This window comes from Pinus tabuliformis, chromosome 3_1 (assembly GCF_031772625.1).
Source record: "Pinus tabuliformis cultivar Carrire ecotype Pingquan chromosome 3_1, CPIR1, whole genome shotgun sequence".
In the NCBI taxonomy this organism is placed as follows: domain Eukaryota; kingdom Viridiplantae; phylum Streptophyta; class Pinopsida; order Pinales; family Pinaceae; genus Pinus; species Pinus tabuliformis.
Genome location: NC_142301.1, coordinates 737248049 through 737267268, shown reverse-complemented (window position 1 = coordinate 737267268; position 19220 = coordinate 737248049). Strand labels below are relative to the sequence as shown.

General features: G+C 35.0%; 1 pseudogene; it reads right to left on the bottom strand.

Moving 5' to 3' along the window:
• Positions 1-762: 762 nt before the first annotated feature.
• On the bottom strand, positions 763-6013 carry LOC149189444 (uncharacterized; annotated as a pseudogene).
• Positions 6014-19220: the final 13207 nt, after the last annotated feature.

Genomic DNA, 19220 nt, shown 5'->3' with positions numbered 1-19220 from the left:
CAGCATAAAGGAAGGCTTAGCAGACCTGAAAGACCCATAAAGAGAGGTTTGAAGATATGAAATGGTACAAAATCTGAATAAACTTGTCAATAAAGGGGAGTTCTCAATATAATGCAAACTGTCAATATAAGTTAATGATGTGATGCTTTTATACAAATGAGATAATGCAATAATATTTCCCCAGGTAAACACTAAGGGGTGATGTTAGAATTACTTGTACGTAGATACCTCTCTACTTGCAATTGGTAAATGGAAAATCAGGTAATTGACAACACATAAGATTGAAAATAGGTTTTACTAATAAGGGAATAATTTTCTTTGTTACCAGTTCAACACGAAATGAACTAAAGATAGCAAAATGTTCAAAAACATCTAAAAATAGCATAGGTTCATGGCTCTGCAATTATTAACCTGCTGAATCTTCACTCTTTCTTCACAAGTATTCGATTAAACTTCCAAACTAACTATAGCTACAAATCAAGTTTAGTTAGCAGTATATTCATGGCCACAAGTTTTCAATATAAACAAAGGCTATATTCCAAAGCTGTAAATATACAAAACTGAATGTAACAATTTTGAAGTTCCTGGTAACATGCATTCTAATTGCAAGGCTATTGCCGCTCAATAGCCACATCACAAGCCATGCTAGAATGAATTAAAGTGACATTTATGCTCTTTGCTGGCAAAACGGGCTGTAAATTTTCCAATTCCTTGCTTATCCATTTAGTGACTTCTTCTGGCACATGAAAGTGCTTACATAAGCTACTCCTGTGACTTTGGAAAGAAAGTGGATGCTAAAGAAGATGATGAAGAAGATGTAGGTGACTCCCCTCCATATGTTTTGACAGACTTTAGGAATTCACTTCCTGATGAGAAACATGTGAACTTGTTTCTCTGTTGTGTAGATTTCACTGGAGACCCTGCTGGCGAGCTTTCTTCTGTATCAGAGAAGGTATGCATTGTTAAACGTCCATCCAAATAATCTACAATTGGTGAATCTGGTACGTTCACTTTATATAGATCAGGAGCAACAAGGCCAAATTCACTAGTCCACTCACTAGCACATCCTCTACCATTTGTTGTGCTAATATTCTCAGGTTTTGATGCCGATGAAGCACTTTGGCTACGGATACGAGGACTCCAAGGAGCATCCAGTTCATATCTTTGTTCCCTTTCAGCTCTCTGCCATAGAAAAATTGACAATTTGTCAGGCTCTCCTCAGCATGCTTTGAATCTCTAGTCTCAACTGGTTCTTATTAGCAAAACAGATCTCACCCTAGAGTGAAAGATGTAGCTTTTCTTGACTATACCTTTTCTGCCTCGTATAGAAATTCCATGGAGTCCACTGGGCAAGCAAGAGCCTTCAACTGCTTACTAAGAACAAGTATGGTTTCCTGGAACTCTACAAGCTTCCCTGCAGCCACGGCTATGTCCTTTTTCCTCAAACTACAGTTAAGTACAAGTTACTCCACTGCTATAGGACTTTAACAAACATTATTGCAAGTGTCTAGGCAGAACAGACTGACAAGGGAAGGCTGTAAAACCAACACAATTCGTTGAGAGAACTACTCTGGCCATGTGATTGATTGGCTCTATAACTGGGTAAATCTTGCCATTTAACTCTTTAACTGTCCTGCTCAATAGCATGTTCATGTCATTCTGTTTAAGATAAAAGCAGATCCAAAATACTGTCCAGACTCATAAATGTGGCCTAAATAACTTATTTCCTCTCACACTTCAAGCTTTTCTAAAATACTTCATGAATAGCTGATGAATTTATTTGTAGCCCACATATTGGAGTCACATTTTCCAAAAGATACAAACCACCATACAATATAATGAATTACCTGAACAAGTTATTACAAACTTCTATAGAAAAATACAATGAAGAATCCATTCAATACTCAGAAGGGTGTATTACGGACTCCACATAGCCACTACCATATCTTCAAGTAGTATTGGTTGTCAGTGGTAATATGATGACTACCACAATGCAATTACAAAAGCTCTTGCCAGTTTTGAGCGGGCAGACTAAATATTGAGATGAAGAACAAAAGCTATTTAAGGACTCCAAATCTTAACACAACATGACTAACATGGTCCTATAGAGTGGAAATAACTATATTAAACACCTATGTGATTAAGACCTTGATTCCTGCTCTTTGGGTACTCAAAAGCCTAATATTTGAATGAACTGATGCATTACAATTATACTACATGGTTCCATAGTGACAGTCTCCTTCAGCTCCTCATTCTCTGATAAATTTTGGGGTATCATGCTCAAGAGGCAACCTTACTATTTCTTTTTGTTATTGCATTCAAGCATAAATGACTGACAATGAAATTCAGTAATTGAAATATGAATAGATCAGAATTCCATTCACTAGAAAAAAGCACTAGTCCTTGACCACTGAATGAACTTCTAAGTATTTAGAATTATTCATTGTTGTGAAAGCTATTAGTGTAAAAATATTGCATTCCAATTTGTGGCAATCTATTACTTTGGAATGAGTACTCGTCAACAAATTGACTACTACACTTAACATATATAAGCTTGTAACTTACATGTCTTACATTTTTCACAGTCTGCTTGAAAACACACCTGATTTCTTACATCTTATTAGATTTTCAAATGCAAGATGTGAGTTCATCTAAAGCAGATTTGACAAGCATGCCACTCTTGTCAGGTTCATGACCAAAGAGCTCTCTATACTCTGTTCATACAGAATTCTTCTTTGAATCCACAAGACTTTGAGTGTTTCATCTGCATCTTGGGCATCCAATTATTTCATTTCATTCAAGTTGGCCAGAGCAATGCTACTAGAACTTTATCTGCTTTCTAAGCTTGCTTGAATTCTGGGTGTGTGTTTTCTGAATCTTCCTATGTTCATGTCTACCTGTCAAAGGCAGCTTCCATCACCTATTGAAGTTAGGGGAAGTTGATCTTCCTATGCTTGAAAAAATCAGTTGCATAATGCAGAAGAGAAAAGGCATTTGCAATGCAATTCTAGGTGCTGCAGTGATGGTTTCTGCCAGGGCATCATCCTCTAGCACAATTCAAATGGTTTAATTTATAGCAAAGCTCATGTGGATTACATTTTGTGAATGCTCATAGAATAGTTGTCTAAAGGATAGCATGCCCTGTGTTGCCTGCTTCCGTACCCTATACAGTTGCCAGCCATGTAACTGTCATGGATATCGGGGGGAAAAGGAGTATCAACTGTAATATTTGCAGAAAAAAGGCTTCTGGAAAATTCACTTCTGCATATTCTCCAAAACTAGTGACTGTAGATGTTACTGAAGCACAAGTGCTCTGTCCAGCAACCCATCAATTTCTTGCAAATGTATATGTATGTAATCAATTCTAGACTCTGCATAAGTCCAAAATCATGATCCATAAGCATAGATTATATATGAATCAGATCAAATAGCACGGAAAGAAAAAAAGAGAAAAAATCAAAGAATCAACAAAAAAAAGTGTAAAGAGAGAAGACAAATAGATAAAACAGAACATGAATCCCATTGTCCTTCTCCAAGAATTGGAGAGGCTGGAGATGGAGTTATTAGACACTACCTATCTCAATACACAAGCCAGGAGACTTGCAAAAGAATATAATCCCAAAACCTTTTATTGATACTAAGATTAAGGGGAGGAAATTCAATGACCATGAACATAATTGGCACAAAATAATGCCAGCTATTTGTGATGCAAAATATCCTCTAAGATGAGACTCCTTGCGGCTTGCCTAGTTCATTTTGTATATGGGTGCTCCCTCTAAACTAAAGGAAGGCTTTATGGAACAGGATAAACAGATAGAAATTGCATATATTTGGGTTATCCAGAATATGTTGATCATGTTTTTGGAGGTGCCTTTTGTTGAGGAAATAGGACTAGGACATGGATAGAAGGCCATTCTATGGGTATGTTGACATCATAACTATATTGGCGGGCTGTCCTTCTCAAAGATCCTCGGTGATACCACAAATCTATATGGAATGCATGGCAAGTAATCAGGACAGTCTTTGGAGATAGAGTTATTAGGCACCTATCTTAATGTGCAGGCCAGTAAACTTGTATAAAAAGATGGCCCCTAAACCTTTTATTGAAAGTAAACTTAAATAGAAAATGGTATTCGAATGATGACAAACATGAATGGCACACAACCAGCACAAAAGTTTCCCCTATCTGGTTGTAATGCAAGGTTTCCCTTTAAGATGTGGTTACTTTCATGGTTCATTTGGTCTATGTCACTCCCAACTAAAGCAACCTGCGTCATAAAACAGGAACTGGAATTGCAGCTTGACCATGCTTTTGTGACACAAAAGTGCGTTAGCTATTTGTGATGAAAGGTTTCGTTTAGGATGAGATTCCTTGCCTGGTTCATTATCTATATGGCACTCCTAACTAAAGGAAAGCTCCATGAAACCGGACTAACAGATCAAAATTGCAGCTATGCCTATTTGGAGGTGCAAGTTTGCTAAAGAGGTCAGACTTGGATATAAGACCATTTTATGGGTATTTTTACATTATAACTTTATTGATAGGTTGTCCTTTTCAAGGATCCTTGGTACTGCTATAAATCTATCTGAAATGTATGGCAGGTAATCAGGGTAATTTTCAGTAGCGTAAGAGATGATCTGTGCCACATTGGAGGAGAGCCCCATGCTCAGTTCTAACATATTGCTTGATTGGCTGTAGGACCAATATTCTACTCACTCCAACTCCCCCACTTTGTGTACAACTCTCCGAGTGCTTAAAGAACTTCTCACCTCCTCTGTACCAAAATGTTTGAAGATCTGTCCAGACAAAGGGTACCTATAATTGGTGGATTTTCAATTTCCAATTATATAACCATTCAATTTTCATATCATCTGATTGCTCTAAGAAATTTTGTGTAAAGCTAATGTACAATCTAGATCTGGTGCACTTGCCCTGGCATACGTCGATAGTGGGGAAACCTGGGGATGTTAATTCGATGTAATGATGGTTTTTTCATCCCTTTTAGTAATCTTCCTATCAGGCTTTTAAAGATAATGAAAAAAATTGCCCCAATTCTGAGGATTGCACAAGAATTTAAAAAATACACAACACCAAAATCTTGAAAATTGCTACTGAATAGCACCATGGCTTTTGTTTCTAGAGTTTGTTCACTGAAGTACAATACTTTACAAATGGGCCTGGAAGCAAATTATTATTATCAATTTGAACGGTTAAAATACTACACCTACACAAAGAAAAATACAAGAAAATTGGTTAATTCAACTAAAAGCATTGTAGTTATAACAATTGGATAACAATTGGATCAAGCTCCACTTGCTTACTCCTTTCTGGGCTCCAAGCTTGCCCTTCGGAGTCCCTCTCTTTGCATAGAAACGGATCAAACCTGTCCAGAGCTTGTAAACCCAGATGGTCCTCCCGAAAAGAGCCAGAATAACAGTAACCATCCATGAACTAGCCATCCAGTAAGGAATAACGGCATCTGCCTTACCAGCTAAGTAGAAGGAGGCCAACTTCCATGCCAACCAAGGCCCAACAATGCACCTCACCACGGTAAAATACACAGTGAAAAATGGAGAAACAGAACTATAGATCATGTTGGCCAAGGCAGACTCCGTTTTAGCCATACGAGAAATAGTCCACACATTCTGTAATGGAGTCGTCGATTCCCCTGCAGCTATCAGAGAGATGGTCGAGAGCCCTCCATGGCCTGCATAGTACCTGCAAGTTACTAGGTAGAAGGAAGAGGTGATCAGATGGGTTGGCAAGCAAATAGTGGAGCAAGTCCACAACGAAATATGCAGTGCTGAACTCGATGATTTTGTTCTCTAAATCTGTGTTGGGTGCATCAAGCTTCCATGGGTTACTGCGCATGTCGTGAGCAGAGAGAATGCAAACGATGGTTGCATGAACGAATGAGATTCCACAGCTCGCAGCCTCGAACCTGTTCTTGCCCTTCCGGTTTCGCTTATTCTGGTGACCTGCAGGGGAGTGCGGGTCGAATGCAGCCCGCGGTTAATTCCCAAATTCGAATTGAGGTGTGAATGGCGGCAACACAGCGATGGAACTCTTGTTAGACATCATTAAATGCGAAGGGTGGCGGAGCTGGGCGGAGCTCGCGGAGGGTGGCGGAGCTGGGGAGAAATTGCCGGTGGTCGGAGCCGGTGGTTTTTCCGGGCGGTGATCGGAAACCGGGCCATTCTTCCGCCTGGGTAGACTACTCCTTAAAATGTTGCCTTAAATAATTAAATATGCCAACGGGGTGTCTAACCAAGGTGAAAGATCACGGCGGGTATGAAGTACAAGTCATCATTTAAGTCCTAACTTTCGTATAAAATTGTTTAATGACCTCACTATTTCCAATGACATAGTTAATAGGGGTGGGATGAAACAATTTTTTTTATGTGTTAAAGTTGTTACAAGATAATTGTTTTGATGCCTATAGAAGTTTACCATCCATTTAAATTATAGAGCTATTCTACTAATGAAATATGTGATTAATAATTTATATATGAGTTAACACTTATTTTGGAGAAAGAATTTGAGATTTGGGAAATCATAAAAGCAATACAATAGTCAGCCTTAAGAACATGTGCCTTGAGAACTAAGCACAAAAATACCTCATCAATGTTACCTAAAGTTTTATAAACACCAAAAAATAGTTGTAAATCACTCTCCAAAGATCACCATGTATATGGAGATTTATTTTTAAGAAAATATACTTTCATTGTGTGTGGAGTCAATGAAAAAGGAAAGAAATTGTTTAAAGAAGAATCTCTCTGCTTCTTTATATTTATTATTTATTTTTATAAATAATTAAAATAATATTATTTATTTTTTGGAATTTCTTTATATTTATTATTTATTTTTATAATAAAATAAAAATTAAAACAATATATATATTTTAATTTTATAATAAGGAAAAAAATCAATACTAAAAATTAAATTATTATTATTTATATAATAATAATGCATTAAACTAATATATTTATTAATATTAATATATGTATTAACATTTATATCCCTGGAGAGGGTTTATTTTACTCCATATTTCTCCTCTATTTATGTTTCTCCCTAACCCATAAATAAGAATGGTCTACTCCATGAGGAGTTGTAGTTGTAATTAAATGTTAATGTTTGTTTTTTTTTGAAATAGGGTTTTAGAAATATAATTTAATTATAAAATTAACAGATGAGTAGAAATAATTTATTTTTATAAAATATAATAGTTTTAATACTAGTGAAAATAAGGTGGTAGAATTTTTATGATAAAATGTTTGTTTGAAATATTTTTTGAATGAAAAATCCATAAAACACTCAAATTTTACAGATTAAGCTATCAAAACTTGGTTAAAATTAATATAAAAAAGATATCTCGAAAAAAGCTAGTTCATATATATATGTTAATTTTTATGATTTTTTGAAAAATTGATACTAGGAGATGTATTATTAGTTAAGTATTTTTTATCTTATCATGAATTGATATTTATAAATGATTACCAACTATTTAATTTATAATATTATGCTAATTAAATATATATATAAATTATATAATTATATATATAATTATATATATATATATATATATATATATATATATATATATACAATTAAAATATATTATAAATTTTAATTAGTTGAAATAAAAGTTACACTATCAAAATGATTAATTTTTTTTAATTAATTCTTAATGCATAATTAAAATTATTTATTATTTCACAAAAATCTAAATTCTACATATACATGATTACTATATCCATTATTATTATGGATGTACTAAGGGCTAAGAGGGATCCAATCTTTTTGCACTTTAAAAATGTTTGCACCTCAAGAGATCCATTGTTAAAATGAATCTATGTTGGTTTATATAAACAATAAGTATGGTAGTTTTTAATTTTACCATAAATACATAAACTCATTAAAAAATATAGCCAAGTTAAATATTATTGACCAATCATCATATACACAAGTGTGCATTAGCTGCATGGTGACCTAGCATCATAAACCTAAATTTCCATTTCTATATCATCTAGACATGTGTATGAACATTAAGATGTGTCCATGTAGTCTTTGTACAACTATTGCTAGTAGTAATCATGTCACTTCACTTTAGGCTTGGATTGCTCAAGGCTCAAATAAACTATATACTTTACATCTAGAAGTAACATCTCTCTCTTCCCTCTCCTTCTCTCTCTCATGTCCTTTCTCTCCCTTTCTATCCCATCTCTCTCTTCCCTCTCCTTCTCTCTCTCATGTCCTTTCTCTCCCTTTCTATCCCATCTCCCTCTGTCTCCCCCTTCAATTCCATCTCTCTCTCCCTCCCTTCTCTCTCTGGAATATCTATGAAATATTTTTGATAGTGGTGAGATTAAAGCGTTTAAAAATATCTCAAAAGTAGTCATAGCCTTTTTTTAAAGATTTAATTAAAAAATGTTATAAACTTAAATTATTTTGAATTTAATTGTGAAATGAGTTATGGCTTTTTTATAATACCCCCAGAATATTGTAAATACTTTATTTACCATAATTAAAAAAAAAACAAACTGAAGGATGATGATTATTATCTGTTGTAAAAATTAATATTTTGATATTAATGAATAAAAATGAGACATGATTTCCTAGTAACAGGGATATCATGTAACTTCTGAGGAGGGAAGTTAATGTAAAAAAAAAAACAATTGCAAACCCTAACTGCCCCCCAATCATGGATGGCTTCCAGGAAAACGGAGGGAGGAGGGGAAAACTGTGTTTTAGAGGATAGGTTGTGAGGAAGAGGGGAAAAGAGTTTACCATGTCTGGTGATGATCAGATGGTAAGGGCGCAGAGCACAAGCAACTCATAAAAGACTGATTGTCTTGAGCAAGCTAGGGGGGAGATTTGGTCTCGAAGGACAATCTCATGGTCGGGTGGATGGCTAGCTGCAGAAAACAGAGGTGACTTCTTTCTTTGGAGTTACTTATTGGAAGAAATACAGGTATGAAGCACTAACCAAGACTGCATCAATACCTGAGTTGAAAATAGAAGAGTTTATTTCTGTGAGCTACAGTTTCTTAGGATTATATTCAAAATAGAGACGCAGTGAAATCCGATGACTCTATATATTTAGGATCTTTAAACTCTGGAAGGGTAATAGTAGGGGCAAGTTGTCAAGAAGAGAGTTAATCTCAGTTTAGAGTTTAAATTTAACCTTCTCTGTTCTAGATACTTCTCTTCAGATTGGAAACGAGGCTCATTTTAGTCAACATTTGTGTTATCAACAATTGTTAGAGAGCAGGTAGAATGATTCTATGGCAAAGGGAGAGCATACAACTATTTAAACCAGTACCATGCAATGGGGGACAATTGAATTAGGCTGTCTGAACTAATGAACTATAATAAAACAATGTTGTAGGAAAACTGTGCACATTATAGACAGTCCTGTGAAAATAGAAACTACTCTTACAATAGAGCTCATTCAAGTACTAATACTAGATGGCACTTGCCACATTCCAAGACTAAACAATTAACAGAAATAAAGCAAAGCAGAGAATGCTAACGATTGCCTCGTCTGCAAGCAATCTTAAAGACAACACCAACCAAAATAGAGTTTACTGCAAGAACATAGGGTACTGCAAAGCATGCCTTTCCTAATGTTATCAAGATAGGGTTAGAGCCACTACTGTGCACTGTAGCCATCAACAGAACTGGGGTGCAGTAGGTAGGCTGTCCCATGAGCAGGGTTTTGAGCTACGAATAAGCATGACTGTAACCCTCTGTTGGGTTGAGACTGAAACCCTCCCGTATTACAACCCTCCAATGTTAAAAACAAAAGAAAAAGAAACAAATAGAACATCAGAACTGTCGGGAGGGAAATTAAGGCTACAACTCCGAGGGAAAGGTCACGGACCTTCTCCACCAGAATGTGCGCGATAGTGGAAACATGTCCAAACCCAAGTGCCGAATACATAGATTACCAAAAAATTACCAAGTATCCATGGAAGAAAATTACATTTCAATATCCAACATAGGCAAGCCCACGGCGCGAATAGTCTAAAGACATAAAAATAAATAAATAAATAAATAAATAAAAAACTACTGTTTCTATTTTACCATTAGATCTTCACAGTAACACATTCCAACAGTAAAGAGAGAAAGGTGCCGCAAACATAAATAAGCACAGCAGTGCTATAAGATAAACCCACCACAATGGCCGAGTAATATAACATAATCTCAGGCTGGATGCCCAAATTCCATTACCATTAATAAATAAATTTATACATGCAATTCAAAAGAAACTCGGAGCTCATGAGGGGACGCATCACCCTCCACTCAAATTTCAACAAAGTATAAAACCTGGAAGGACTACCCTTCGATGGGTACGGGAAGACCTTCGAAACCATTATCTAAAAACTCTTCAGTCGAGGGCCTCGGCCAGAAGACATTTCATACCTGGAACCCTTGACTACGCACAAGGAGGGTTTCCTTTAGATAAGGCTAGGCAACCACATAAGGGATAGGCGCCCAACCTGCATGAAAAACAAGCCACGAAATTCATAGTTAGATATCTGTGGTATGATTGCAAACCGCGACAGAAAATTAGGAGAAATCAACTGCAATTTGACATAGGACTTACCTGGAAAGAGTTGAGACACCAAATGTAAGAACAGCTCATTCCGGCACTACAGGAAGCTCTCGGATACCAAACCAACCTACAGATAGCGTGAAGCCCATGAACGAGTCAAGAGTTCACGCAGTGGAAAGGAGTAGCGCTCAGTTAAAAGAAAACAGAACGAAATCTCTACAACGATTGTTTACCTGTAGAAATTGGATGCCAAATATGCCAGCAAATGAGTAAAGATTTGATAGGTCGGCTCTTTGGAGCTGCAATGCATGGACCGAACTAGAGCAGGCTCCGCAAGGAGCTGCCCATCCAAATGAGCACTGTCACCATAGCATCCGGTAGTATAGGTCGAAAACCCGCGAACTGTTGCCACCGTCGGATGGCGAGGGACGATCCTCACCGTTGATTGAAGCGGGGTTACCAAGTGAGCGATGAGACCTGGTCAGTCTGCTTGACCCCGTACAGAACAGAGCGGGCGGTATTAATGACACCCGTAACAGATAAGGCAAGCCATGTGATGGCGAAAAACAAAAGGGAAATTTACCATCTATTCATTTGCCGTGTGGACAAAACATGCAATTCACCAAAGATGTGTATTAAATGTACTTTATAGCTAGTACATCAGGGTACATAAAAATCCAATGCCGCATGCAAATGTGTGCAATTGGTGAAATAATATGGTTCCCAATAGTTGTATATATTTACGCCGTAAGTCATTTCCCTTTGAAATGAACTCCCCTCTGATCCTTGTTATCATTGTTATACACCATCAAATTAAGTGTTAGATGATTAAAATGTTGCCATCCGTTGATCTCATAACCAACTCCTCCTTACCTGACTCCTTACTCTCAGTTGATCTCATAACCAACTCCTTACCTTCTGTTTATCTCATAATTGACTACTTTTCAGTTGCATCCTAACTACCCTCACTTCATTATTATTTCCCATTCTCCCTTCAGTTCTGTGTGTTCTAATCGAATTTGAATTGGTTACAGCTGCTGCATAATTGCCTTACTCACGCCATTCACATACTCCATCACTACGACCCATCACAACAACAACGGTGTCTCCACTCTGTCAATTTAATTTGGTTACATCTTTCAAGGCCTTGAAAATGATTTTTCAATGTTTGTTATTGCTCAGCAAATTATCAACAGATATCCAACTACGGCTCTTAGCGCAGAACCACTCTCTGAAGATTAGTGTGGTGATTGAAATATTGTTGGCAATGTTCAAATTCACCTTTATGTTTTGTTTTTGCTATTACAATTTTCTATAGTTCATGACTTGTTGTAGGTTTTTCCATTCATTATACAGCACAAATGTAGCTTGTAGTATGCCTTTCCATTCAAGGTTTTTTCTCATAGGAGTAACTACATCTGCATCTGCATCCTACCTATCTTGAATTTTTTGATTGACCCAATTTCCAAATTCAATATCTCTTGCATTCAGCCATTTCATTTTTAGTTTTATGAGCCCCATTTGGCCCCTGAAGGGCTTATTGAATGAATATTTTGATCTTGGTCCTACTCTGTGCAAACTGAACCCATGTGACAAAAACCTTGTGAGCCTTTAGGATATTTTGTATCTTCATTTTGTTATGACACTTGTTACACTTGGGTTGTTGTTTTGCCCACTGTAAGCTCAGTTTTTAAGAAAATCTTTTGTATCTATGTTAGAGTGACCAGAATTTGATGCAACTGTGAACTCTTGGTTGTTCTTGTTTGTTCACATTTTTTTTTTAATATATGTATATACTAATTATTCAGGAGGAGCTCAAAAGTTGAGTGTTTTGGGTTTGGAATTGTAGGTAGCACAAGTACTTCTAACATTACCTTACTCATTCTCTCAGTTGGGAATGGTGTCAGGAGTCTTGTTTCAATTTTTCTATGGGTCGATGGGAAGTTGGACCGCTTACCTTATTAGTGTTCTCTATATTGAATACCGCACACGAAAAGAGAAGGAGAACGTGAGCTTCAAGAATCATGTTATTCACGTGGATAGATACAGATGTTTATCTGAACTTTATTAAAGGTATAAAAAATATTCATTAAGAAATGCTAAATGTTTATGATTCTTGAGGTTTCTAAACAAAAATATCCTACCCTACAGTGACCTAATTAGTCTATCGACGGTTGCATAAATCTATCCATTTGAGATTCAGGGGCCTAATCAGAATGTCAGTAATTACAGAACTCTCAGTACAAATATTTCCTTGTATAATGTATTTTTCTTTTGTTGTGTTTGCAGTGGTTTGAAGTGTTGGAAATTCTCTGAATTTAAGAGGGGAACAATATGAGATTATATAGAATATGTTTAGAGTGTGGGGTTTATTCTTTGACATAGAAGGAAATGACTAGCAATGGAGGATGGAGTTTTCAAGCCTGAGGGAGGCTCACAAAATTCATACTAGGCACATATACCATACCTAAAACTGCTTGAAAGTTGATATGCATAAAATTATTTACAGGGAACAAACGAGTTTATTAAGGGAATTGCATTGTAATGGTAATTTATACCTCTATGTGTCTATCTTAGGGTTATTTTTGTCTACTATATTGTACTGGGTTGTGGCTTTGGATTCAAAGGAATGGAGACAACAACAATTGTACTCCATTTATCTTGTTGTTAATGGAGACTAACAAACTACTTAAGTTTACTGCCACTGCTATGCAAGCCATGTTATTCTTATTCACCCTCTGTTGTTCTCCCCAATTATTTTGTATCACCATCATGTACGTTGTGGCCAACTTTTGATTTTTTGGTTATATGAATGATTGATGGAAAAGAGTGTTCAGCTACCAAAATTGTTTACAATGGTTTCTCTTAAAATTTAAATGGTTGATGTTGCCTGTTGTGCAACTGGATTTATTAAGTGCACTCATTGCACTAACAAGTTTGGTGTCACTGCTATGCAGGGCTGCTTATTCTTTCTAGCCTGTTCAATTTTGCTCACAATGAATGGTCTGTATTAAATTTAAATGGTTGTGAAAATTCTCTTTTGATTGTTGGAAATGTCTGGAAAAATATTTAATTGACCAAACTTTATATCTTAGATCTAGATTTATTAAGTGCACTCTGACATATATTTTGAATTTGGATCTTGAAGTTTGAATACGATAAGTAGTGTGCATCTTAGGTTGAAGTGCCAAGAGGATTTATTGATTGGGTTGCATTCGTCCTTGGCAGGATACCTATGTGTACGGGTGTAACTTTACATTTCATTTCTAGGTGGCAGTTTGATTAGCAGTCATCTATTTTTATGGAAAGTATAACGTTTGTTTTGTCTACTGTACTGTACTGGGTTGTGGCTTTGGATTCAAAGGAATGGAGACAGCAGCAATTATACTCCATTTATCTTGTTGTGAATGGAGACTGACAAACTACTCAAGTTTACTGCCACTGCTATGCAAGCCCTGTTATTCTTATTCACCCTATGTAAGCTAAGTTGTTTAAGCAAATCTTTTGCAGCTATGTTGTAGTGATTGGAATTTGATGCAACTGTGAACTCTTGGTTGTTCTTGTTTGTTCACATTTTTGTTTTTTTAATATATGTATGTACTAATTATTTAGGAGGAGCTCAAAAGTTGAGTGTTTTGGGTTTGGAATTGCAGGTAGCACAAGTACTTCTAACATTGCCTTACTCATTCTCTCAGTTGGGAATGGTGTCAGGAGTCTTGTTTCAAGTTTTCTATGGGTTGATGGGAAGTTGGACCACTTACCTTATCAGTGTTCTCTATATTGAATACCGCACACGAAAAGTGAAGGAGAACATGAGCTTCAAGAATCACGTTATTCAGGTGGATAGATACAGATGTTTATCTGAACTTTATTAAATGTATAAAAAATATTCATTAAAAAATGCTAAATTTTTACAATTCTTGAGGTTTCTAAACAAAAATATCCTATCCTACATTGGCCTAATTAGTCTATCGGCGGTTGCAGAAAGCTATCCATTTGAGATTCAAGGGCCTAATTAGAATGTCAGCAATTACAAAACTCTGGGCACAGAGATTTCCTTGTATAATGTATTGTTCTTTTGTTTTGTTTGCAGTGGTTTGAAGTGCTGGAAATTCTCTGAATTTAAGAGGGGAACAATATGAGATAATATAGAAGATGTTTTGAGTGTGGGGTTTATTCTTTGACATAGAAGGCAATGACTAGCAATGGAGGATGGAGTTGTCAAGCCTGAGGGAGGCTCACAAAATTCATACTATGCACATATACCAAACCTGAAATTGCTTGAAAGCTGACATGCATACAATTATTTATAGGCAACAAACGAGTTTATTAAGGGAATTGCATTGTAATTGTAATTTACACCTCTATGTGTCTGTCTTAGGGTTATTTTTGTCTATTGTACTGTACTGGGTTGTGGCTTTGGATTCAAAGGAATGGAGATAACAACAATTGTACTCCATTTATCTTGTTGTTAATGGAGACTGACAAACTACTCAAGTTTACTACCACTACTATGCAAGCCCTGTTATTCTTATTCACCCTATGTAAGCTGAGTTGTTTAAGCAAATCTTTTGCAGCTATGTTGTAGTGACTGGAATTTTATGCAACTGTGAACTCTTGGTTGTTCTTGTTTGTTCACATTTTTGTTCTTTTAATATATGTATGTACTAATTATTCAAGAGGAGCTCAAAAGTTCAGTGTTTTGGGTTTGGAATTGAAGGTAGCACAAGTACTTCTAACATTGCCTTACTCATTCTCTCAGTTGGGAATGGTGTCAAGAGTCCTGTTTCAAGTTTTCTATGGGTTGATGGGAAGTTGAACCACTTACCTTATCAGTGTTCTCTATATTGAATACTGTACATGAAAAGAGAAGGAGAACGTGAGCTTCAAGAATCACATTATTCAGGTGGATAGATACAGGTGTTTATCTTAACTTTATTAAATGTATAAAAAATATTCATTAAAAATGCTAAATTTTTACAATTCTTTAGGTTTTTAAACAAAAATATCCTACCCTACAGTGGCCTAGTTAGTCTACCGGCGGTTGCAAAAATCTATCCATTTGAGATTCAGCGGCCTAATTAGAATGTCAGTAATTACAGAACTCTCGGCACAGAGATTTCCTTGTATAATGTATTGTTACTTTGTTTTGTTTGCAGTGGTTTGAAGTGCTAGAAATTCTCTGAATTTAAGAGGGGAACAATATGAGAATATATAGAATATGTTTTGAGTGTGGGGTTTATTCTCTGACATAGAAGGCAATGACTAGCAATGGAGGATGGAGTTGTCAAGCCTGAGGGAGGCTCACAAAATTCATACTTTGCACATATACCATACCTGAAACTGCTTGAAAGCTGACATGCATACAATTATTTACAGGCAACAAATGAGTTTATTAAGGGAATTGCATTATAATTGTAATTTATACCTCTATGTGTCTGTCTTAGGGTTATTTTTGTCTACTATACTGTACTGGGTTGTGGCTTTGGATTCAAAGGAATGGAGACAACAACAATTGTACTCCATTTATCTTGTTGTTAATGGAGACTGACAAACTACTTAAGTTTACTGCCACTGCTATGCAAACCCTGTTATTCTTATTCACCCTATGTTGTTCTCCCCAATTATTTTGTATCACCATCATGTACGTTGTTGCCAACTTTTGATTTTCTGGTTATATGAATGATTGATGGAAAAGAGTGGTCAGCTACCAAAATTGTTTACAATGCTTTCTCTTAAAATTTAAATGGTTGATGTTTCCTGTTGTGCAACTGGATTTATTAAGTGCACTCATTGCACTAACAAGTTTGGTGTCACTACTATGCAGGGCTGCTTATTCTTTCCAGCCTGTTCAATTTTGCTCACAATGAATGGTCTGTATTAAATTTAAATGGTTGTGAAAATTCTCTTTTGATCGTTGGAAATGCCTGGAAAAATATTTAATTGACCAAACTTTATATCTTAGATCTGGATTTATTAAGTGCACTCTGACTTATATTTTGAATTTGGATCTTTAAGTTTGAATATGATAAGTAGCGTGCATCTTAGGTTGAAGTGCTAAGCGGATTTATTGATTGGGTTGCATTCGTCCTTGGCAGGATACCTATGTGTACGGTCATTAAAATTTCTGCTCAATATAAACTTTATGAACATGTTAGATCAGCAAAATAATTTCACATGTACAAAAAAAAATATACACCCTATAAACATATGATACAACTTTACATTTGATGGTGTAACTTTACATTTCATTTCTAGGTTGTAGTTTGATTAGTAGTCAGCTATTTTTATGGAAAGTATAACATTAGTAAGCTGTTTCACCTAGAGATTATGGTGGTAAGCTGGTTCATTTAGAGATTGTGGTGGTAGTGGTAGGAGTTGATCTGACCTTGGGTCAGGCTAATAAACCATGGTCTAGTTGCATCTTCACATTTATAAGGAGAATCATATTTAGTTGCATCTTCACATTTATAAGTAGAATCATATTTATCCTGAGCTTTTTGAGTTGAGAGGCTCATTCTACAGCCCAGTGAGGGGATGCTGGTTCACCTAGAGATTATGGTGGTAGTGGTAGGAATTGACTTGACCCTCGGCCAGGCTAATAAAACCCCGGTCTAGTTGCATCTTCACATTTATAAGGAGAATCATATTTATCCTGAGCTTTTTGCGCTGAGAGGCTCATTCCACAGCCCAATGAGGGGATGTATAAGTTTTTCCGTCCATCGAGTTGACATGCCTCTTTAAAATAAAAACAAATTATGATCTAAATAGAAAAATAATGTCCACTGTAATAAATGAATTATGTATATATCATGAAAGAAACAAATTATTGTTAAAATGTTTATTTGGTCTTATATATACTCTATTTAGCATTCAAAAATACAATTTTAACAATGAAAAATTACACATTGTATTTGAAGTTTAAAGGAGTTTTGATCTCCTCCTCATGTTAGATCTATATTTAAGATAGATTTATCATGGTGAAGTCCACAATAATTTATTAAGGGACTCTTGAAATTAGTGGGAAACATTTGACTATTGGTCATTCAAATTGTATTTTTGAATGTAAAAATTGATTCAACCCTCTAAAAAATTATTAGCACATTCAGATTATAGAAACCCCATTGTTGTCTGTGAGATTTGCATTCTAGTTGATGATGTTCGCTGACATTTTGTAGACACATGTCCAATAAAGTGAAATAAAGTTTTAGTTGAAGAAAAATGTCGAGTAAATTTCATAATGTATGAGCTTATTTGAACTAAAATTGCTTATGTGAGGAGGTCAAGTAAGGCATTTTGATTGGTGACCAAGGAGTTTGGTAGCCCACGTTTCATCTTCAATTTTTTTTGGGGCAAACAATATGAACATTTAATGTCTTAACCGTCTTAAAAAAAACAATTGTGTTAGCTAATATTAATTTATTATTATTATTTTATATTTGTCTTAATATATACATCAAAATTTAGTTAGTTTTATTTCTAATTATAAACTAGCATTTTCATCTAAATTAAATCGTTAATTAGAAACTATAAATTATTTTGAATCAATGACCGGAGAATCCACAGTATGAAAATTCTTAATCTATAAATAGGTTTTCAATACATATAAGCATCAAGTTACAATGATCATCAAAACATGTATTCTCACTTTATTATGGAAATTCTTAATCTATAAATAGGCTTTGAATACATATAACCATCAAGTTACAATGATCTTCAAAACATGTATTCTCACTTTATTATGGAAATTCTTAATCTATAAATAGGCTTTGATACAATACTATAGGCCAATACTACCATTTATCAACACTGTAACAAAATCCATCATCACATTAAGAATTTCCATGGTAAAATGGTGATGAATTTTCTTGATTAAGAATTTTTTTACTTGTTATATGTGTGTGTGTATTTCTTTTTATAATTAATAATAATAATTTGAAATAAATTTATAATTGAACTTCTCTTTTGTAAGAAAGTCTATCATCACATTAGGAATCTCCATGGTAAAATGGTGATGAATTTTCATGATTAAGAATTTTGTGACTTGTTATATGTGTGTGTGTTTCTTTTTATAATTAATAGTAATAATTTATAATAAAGTTATAATTGGACTTCTCTTCTAATCAAACAGAGTCAATTTAATTCATCTTCTAAGCGATAATAAATGTTGTTGTTAATTTTTTAGATTTTATTATGCAGCTTGCTAAATTGCAAATTATTAGTGGATATTTTTGTGAAATTTGTATTATATCCTGTATCAACATTTTGTTTGTTCTTCATGATGCAAAAAATCTTGCCAATGCTTTTTGTGACATTTGTATTATATCCTGTATTAGCAATTTGTTCTTCATGAAATCTTTCCAATGCTAAACTTACTCATCTTCAACTGAAAAATTAATGAATAATCATATTCAAATCGTCAAACACTTTGAATTGTTGTTGTAGTTAAAGCTCAAACAAAAAATTACCAGAAGTCAAATGAAAGGTTTTGAGTTTCAAGTTGATATTATGTTGCTTGCATTTTTAAAGAAAGAAATTTAATAATTGTATTTTCCAAAAACCATATGGTAAATAAATATACACAATAGATGAATATATCCTTTAATTTAATGATTATAAACCACATAGTAAATAAATATACATAATAGATGAAAATATCCT